Here is a 7,656-nt window from a genome sequence, read left to right on the forward strand (position 1 = left end):
CTATTGGTTGATTCCCGTGTAGACATGATATTTTCTTGGAAGCAATCCACCGAAATTCACATTGAATGCTTTATGCACATCTTCCCTGTTGAAGTAGTCTTGCGCATTGAATGAATAGCATATAGTGGCGGAGCTACACCAGAATTCTTGAGGGACGAAACACAAAATGTGAACCTTTGAGGGGGCAAAATACTAAATTTTCTTCCATCTAATCTGTCTATTCATTATTTCATTCACAAAATTTTCTAAGGTGGGGGAGGGGCATGACCGCCTGAACTACACGAAGTTCTAGTGGTAGCATGGATCCAAGAACACCCGGGGTCACGTCAATTCCATCTCATATCATGCTAGAGATACACATAATTTTTGGATGAAGCTCAAACGTGAAGCTAATAGTTTCCATGTAACATTACCTCATTAGTCGCCAAGAATGCCGTGTTAGCGGATGAGGATGAGTTCAGGTCCAATAGGCACTTGGGGCCACAGACGTTGTATTCGCCAATCTAGCTGTAGTACTGATCGACGATCATCATGATATTTTTGTAGTCATCAATCCAGTTAGAGGACTTGAAGTCACATTTTTGGTTGATACATTGACAAACTGTGTCTGACACAACCGCGTGGATCCATGCGTAGTCAGCCAACCTTTATAGTCATAGTGATCATCGATGACGGGGTTACCAACCTATAGCGTATATATCCATTTTGAATGTTATATTCCGGCAGTGCTAAATTTCTTAAATCTGAATTCTAAACCTGAACCTAGTAGACCGGCGGTAACCGCCCCCCCCCCCCAAGCAATACACATCGCCCCGCCTCTATGTAGAACTCTCTGCCCTTGTACTGAGGAAACCTCTTGAACCAATTCATCAGGAAACTATAAGTGTCCCCAACTACAAAAAGGATGGCCCAAACTTCCATTTGTGAACATGTAATTATTACATAGCAACACAAGGTCAATGTATTTTTTGGGAAACAATATGCAATTATCACTTTACCTAAAAATCGTCACTCTAGTAAGGTCAAATTATGTATTGGTGTAGGAGAAGCCAACCCCAAGAGGAAACTCCAAGAATACCAAGTTAGCCTCTAAAAATTACAAACTCAAAGCACTTATCGCAAAGTTATTCATCAAACAAAGGTAAATAAGCACGAAAAGAACCAGGGTTTCAGGAAGAATTCATGCAAGCATGAATGCTCATCACCTTTGTCCCAAGTATATTTGTTGAAGTCTAGTGCTTCTCCTTTTTTGACAACTCCGAGAGGCCCTAGCTTAGTTGTAGCCCCATAGCCAATCAACAAGCAACCTGATCCTACAAAATAAAATTTATTTCACAGAAATATACTTTGTGCGTACAAAATAAGATGAAAAAAATCACATTGAACAAAAAGGATTTGGTATCAGTAAATCCAAGAACAGTGGTCCTAGAGCTACTACCTCGGTCCTGTTTTAGTTAATGCTTGGTCATTATTTTTCTCTTTATTTGAGGTACTTGGTCATTCTTTGTAGCAAGTCAAGATGCAACCCAAAGTATTCCACAACCACAAGGCAAATGAGTAAATGGCTAACCAAGAACAAACTCTAGCAGCAGTAATAAACAATGAAAGTTATGCATGTGGCAGTAAAAAATCATACCACAACTCAACAATGCACAATATGCACGACATTTTTCAGTTAGCTAATAAAACAGGAGAAACTCATTGGTACAGCGAGGTGCTATACAAACGGTTTTTAACCCATTTTTTGCAATGGCATTTGGAACCGTCACCAAGTGAGTGACTGTGATAGGGTGGTCCTTCCCACACAACCCAGAAACCGTCGGGGATAGGGAGCCACCCAGACGCTACATCCTTGCAACTCATTTGTGCTTGCATTGCCATCGCAGTCTGTATTATGTGGTGCTGCGGTTACGATGTGCGGCCCATCACAAACGGTTCATGATTATAGAACTTGTATGATAAGCAAACAATCACACACATTCGCTTTTCACAAACTGTGTGCAATAACTAACTAAAGATCAGCTAATCGTCATATGAGTGTCGGACAAGATTATGAAACGTCAGACCGTCGTAACATCATCATACATGAACACTATCGCACACGCTATTTTGTGGTGCAATGTTTACGATGCATACCACATCAGAAACAGTTCATGGTTGCGAATCGTGTATGATAAGGCAACTATCACAAATGTTTAGTTTGCCCGCCCTGTTTGTGATATTGTCTGACATCGCACATGCTTTGCAAACGGCAACTGTGTGCATGCTTGCAGACATTTTCTCTCTGTGAACCGTGTCGGATTATGGTGTATATCACAGATGTTTGTGTTTACCAACCGTGTGCATCATAATGACCTGGAGAGCATAATTCAACCGTAACTTAATTGCTGCTGTTTCAAATTGTACCGGATTTGAATTTGAATGTATGCTATAGCTTTATTCATATCTATTAGGTTCAAACAACCAATGCATTATTCGATTCATAGGTACATATGTTCAAGAATTACATAAGAGACAAATAAAGAATGATGAACGATAGTTGTATACTTGTATTATTAAATACGGTAAAGAAAGAGGCGAAACACATTCTGGTTGCTAAACAAGGTGAAGAGAAATACCCATATTTGCCCTCCTCCATGCACAAGGCACGCACGACTCTAGCCCAACCCCTTGTGATGGACGACCACCCATCCTTCACGGTCTTCATGAAAACATCTAGATAATCATCGTGTTCTGGTAGAAATACTTTAACCTTTGCATGCCCACCAATCATGTAGTTTGAGAGGTAATCTTGAGTAAACTGATTTGGGAACCACTGCAAAGGAAAAAGATTCAGACATTGTCATCTAACACAACTCATTATGGGCAGTAAAAAGAAGGCTACAGAGTTCTTACTTACCATCCTGCAGTTTGCTATTGTCTTGGATAAAGTGTAAACAAATAGTTTAATTGCCATCTTTTGACCCATTTTACTAACAATCTTTATCAGCTTCCTCACTTGATGTTGGTTCATCGATATCTCATTCCCACATATGCAGAAAGGGTCGAAGCGCGACTCTTTACCAATGACATATGTACCTAAAAGCAGCATGTCAATTTTAGAAGCTAAACAACAATTGCACAATGATGTAGGACAACACTCTTTTATAATATTTTGTAACATCCAACATACTCATATATTAGATGAATTAACATCTTACATTATGGGTCGGAAGGAGTTTATTGCATTTTTACAAATTATCAGCTGATTAACTGTTGTTGTATCCATGGGTTAGAGTTAGTTTGAGCTAGTTTGGGCTCAAATAGCCCTGAAGTATATCCAAACATGAGGGCTAGTTTGATCTAGTTGCATCTAACTCACCAAAAAAACTATCCCACCCAAGAGGTGCTAATTGGAGCTAGTTCTCCTAGTGCATTTATTGTCAATCTAACCTTGTCATCCAAACACCTCTTTGGATGGAGTTAGTTCAGGGTTAGTCATGAGCTAGAAACTAACTCTAACCTCTAGCTAAGTTGAGTATCCAAACAGGACTATGTTGTTGTTGCTGCTGCTCTTCAACGTATATCTAGACATCATCAGAATTAAGGTAACACTCTTCCTTGTTGCTATGTAGCCTAGGATTTCATATTTAGACATTAAGTACAGTTCATGTTGCTATGTAGCCTAAGATATATTACATATGGCCCTAGTTAATGTAACGATAAATGGGTTACAAATATATTCAGTTAAAAGTTTGATTCACTGATTAGTCCCTTATCAGCCCCGGTTTATATGGTACCAGCTACCGATATCCTGAACAATGAGTATATATAAGCCATGGGATGAAACTAGCCTCGATGGAAAACAACAGTCATTCCCAAAATTGTCTTGTGCAGGTAAATCGAGAGGCATGTTAAGCACAACAGGCTAAACATCAACCAAATATATCCATGGCAGACAAAATACTCTCCAAAAGATAGCTTCAGTGTGCAGGTTTAAGCACGCTAGTAAAGCAAAACAAGTGGAAAGGTGTGTTAACTACAACATGCCTAACATTTAACAACAAGCAAACATAGTCATTCAAACTGGTATTGTGCCGGTCTAAGTACACTGGTTATTGTTAAATAAAAATGGAAAGGCGTGTTAACTACAAGATGCAGCAACCAAATGTAGTCAATCATAGTGGTATTGTTGAAATTGTTATTGATGAAATTGAACTGCACAGTTCATACTTGCACATATAGAACATCACATTATGAATAACTGGAATAAACAAGGCATACTATGAACAACCAAAGATAGCATTTGGAACTGGACATATGCTAACTACAAACAATTAAACGATAAAAAAACTTTAAAAGAGGCATATGCTAGCTATAACAGGCTTAACAACAAGCAAATATATGGATTCCTATCGGTATGTTTAAAACTGGATTGATGAAATGTACTACACAGTAAATAGTTGCACATATAGAGCATCACATTGTGAACAACTAGAATAAACAAGGCATACTGCAAACAACCAAATATAGCAATTAAAACTGGACATATTCTCACTACACTACAAAAGGGACTTAACAAAACAAATCATGGGTTCCCCCTGTGAAGAGGCACAGCAAAACAAATCATGGGTTTCCTCACTTGTCACAGATGGGCTCATTCCCGTGGGAAGAGCATGGACCCTGGATGCGCTCCATGTTGTCGTAGATGGGATCCTTCTCCTTAGGAGAGCACGGCTGTAGGGTGCCCTCCCTGATGTCGCACACGAGCTCTTTCCCCTTGGAAGAGCAGGTGGGCTCTTTCCCCTTGTAAGATCCGGAGAGGGTGCCCTCCTCATGGTCGCCGTCAATGAGGTCTGACTTTGAAGCTGTGGATCCCAAGCCAGCGTCACAGAACGTGTCCTTCAGAATGACAAAAGGGGCTCGATGGTGATGTAGGATGGCAAATTCTTGACAGCGAGACAGAGGAGATCAGCGGCGGGGCCATGGATGAGATCGACGGTGGTTGAACTCGGGGGATTGGGGTGGTCTACTTAACCTATGAGATGGCTCGCGTCAGGCCGTCGCTGTCGACAACCTCGATGTCGAAGCCGGCGTCTATGACATACCCGCATACTCTAGCCCGGTGATTGAGTGTCTGCGGCCAGTAACGGTCATCAGCTTCCTCGGCAACATCGAGCGAAGAGACCATGATACACCTCTTTTGGGCCAGTCGCTCCTCGAGCTCCATGGGAAGCGTAGCTGGGCTTAGGCTGCGACGCTCTAGAGTGGGGGATGGGGATGAGGATGGGGATGGGGATATGTGGGAAAGGGGGCATTTGGCAGGTGTCATCTAAGAAACTCAGGGCGGCCTGGGTATGGAGATCGGTGGATAAGTTGCACGGGCAAACTGGTAGATGTTGACAATGGAGGCCTTGCGGCGGCGACCTTGCTAGGGTTTTGAGCGAGGGAGGTTTTGGTGTGTGTGTCTGTGTGTGTGTGTGTGTGCACGTGTGTGGAGGGGGGCGAGGTGTGTTTGAGGAAATTACGCGGCTATTGAAAATTCTACTACGCAGGAGTGAAATGCCGGAGCTATTAAAAATTTGGATGATGGTGCATCGCACATGGTTCAGAAATAACAACCGTGTGTTATGAAACAGAAAAACCCTCGAGGCGGGCAGATATTTTCGAGGGATGCAGGCAGGAGTGGGAACAAGAAACATCACACACGGTCGAAACATGATAAATGTGTGTTACTAAAAGAAAAAACCTGCAGGTGGGTAGATATTTTTTAGAGGGGTAGCCTCATGGAGCCAAATGTACTGTGCAGATGTGCATGACATGAGCACTGGCGTGGCACACTGTTAGTGTGAGTGAACCGTGTCTGTTGCGTCATCCGACTTGTCTAATGTTCATAAATTTGGTGAAAAATGACGCGGGAGAGGGTCAGAACACGAACACACTTGCATGTGGACCAAATATATGTATGAAAATGGTGGTTTGATGTTCAAATACCAAATGCAACTTCGATGTGGCACCTATCTCGCAAAGCGCATGGTATTGCTTGCCCCTCCTCGTGTCGACATGAAGGGTATCCTAAGATATGAATGCATGCCCCCCCGAAGGTTCACCTAGCAAATCGCAAAGTAGCAGTCCCCCCCCACACACACTTTCAGTCGGCGGGCTAGAGAGGGCATCTCACCAAGATCAATTGTAAAACAGACCAAGAATAATCCACCTTGGTCGTACAACCTCTCTCTTGTTGATGGTTAAAAGTGATGGTCGTCCATGCGACCCCAGAGATGGGGTAGCTCACCAATAATCACACAAGTAGCTAGTCCCCGAAGACAACCACTGCCTGCGTGTGGCCCAAACATATGTATGGAGAGGTGTGTTTGAATACACAATGGAACAAATTTGATGGGGCACCGTGCTTTTGAACTAGAAATCCCCACACTGAGCGAGGGTTGGTTGATGATGCATATGTATGTCACACCACACTTCAAGCCATTGACGGGGATTCATGCATGCATGCGAGCATAGTATGCTCTCAAACTTAATTAGGTCTGAATCTCACCATGACCTATACTACGATAACACGAACCAAAGGAAGAATCCGCCATGGTAACCTATCTTGTTGCCGGTCAAGGTGATCATGGATGTCCACGCGGGCCCACGAATATATAGGCTTGTCACTGATAACCACGCGAGGGAGTGTACCTTTCGAAGACAACCACTACATGCATATGTATGAAGGTGATGCATGCATGCATGTTTGAATACCATTTCACAACATTGATGTGGCACGTGCGACGAAAATCGTACAGTCCCCACACAGAGTGAGATCGGTTCATGACATGTCGTGGTACTAGCCACTTTGACTCGATGTGAGGGATTCATGCGTACACATGCATGTGTGTGCTCAAACTATATCATGTCATCCCAAAGCATGACCTATATATATACCCTATTACAAACAAAAAATAATCCCCTCCTAAGTCAAATTAACCTCTCTCATTATCAGGCAAAGTAGTGATGGACCAAGCGGGCCCATAGATGGAAAGCATCGATATCGCTGATATCCGCTTAAGTGGGTGAGAGAGGACAACCACCATCGCTTTGTATGTGGGCCAAATATATGTTGAATACCCAAAATGCACAACATTGATGTGGTACATGCCTCAAAAACCATAAAGTCCCCACACAGAGTGAGGTTCATGAAGCGTACTACATATGATGGTCCCATTCCCCCTCTTCGACGCATATTATATGCTCCTACCATAATACAACCCAAAAAGAATCCTCCTTTATGGTGAAATTAATTAACCTCTGCCGATGTAGGTCAAAGTGATGCATGCACCAATGATGGCCTCGCGGGCCCACAGATGGAAGCCTCACACGTGAGTGTCCTAGGATAACCACCGCCTGCATGCATGTGGCCCAAAGAGGTGTTGTGTGATATTTGAATAGCCAATTTCACAACTTTGATGTGGCACGTGCCTCGGAAACTGAAAGTCCTGACACTGAGTGAGGTGTACCTATTCACGGGCGCGTACGTATAGTATATATGCTAGTCCCCTCCCACCTCTTCGACATGTGCTATATACTCCCACCATAACACAAACAAAAAAGATTCTACCTTGCTGGTCAAATTAACCTCTCTACCGGCTATTGGTCAAAGTGATGGACGACGACCTC

The 7,656-nt window shown here is 42.8% G+C and overlaps 1 pseudogene; it reads right to left on the reverse strand.

Annotated features, from left to right (window-relative positions):
• Positions 1 to 503: 503 nt before the first annotated feature.
• LOC119352032 lies at positions 504 to 7,393 on the reverse strand (annotated as a pseudogene).
• Between the last annotated feature and the right edge of the window lie 263 nt (positions 7,394 to 7,656).

Source organism: Triticum dicoccoides, chromosome 1A (assembly GCF_002162155.2).
Source record: "Triticum dicoccoides isolate Atlit2015 ecotype Zavitan chromosome 1A, WEW_v2.0, whole genome shotgun sequence".
Classification (NCBI taxonomy): Eukaryota; Viridiplantae; Streptophyta; class Magnoliopsida; order Poales; family Poaceae; genus Triticum; species Triticum dicoccoides.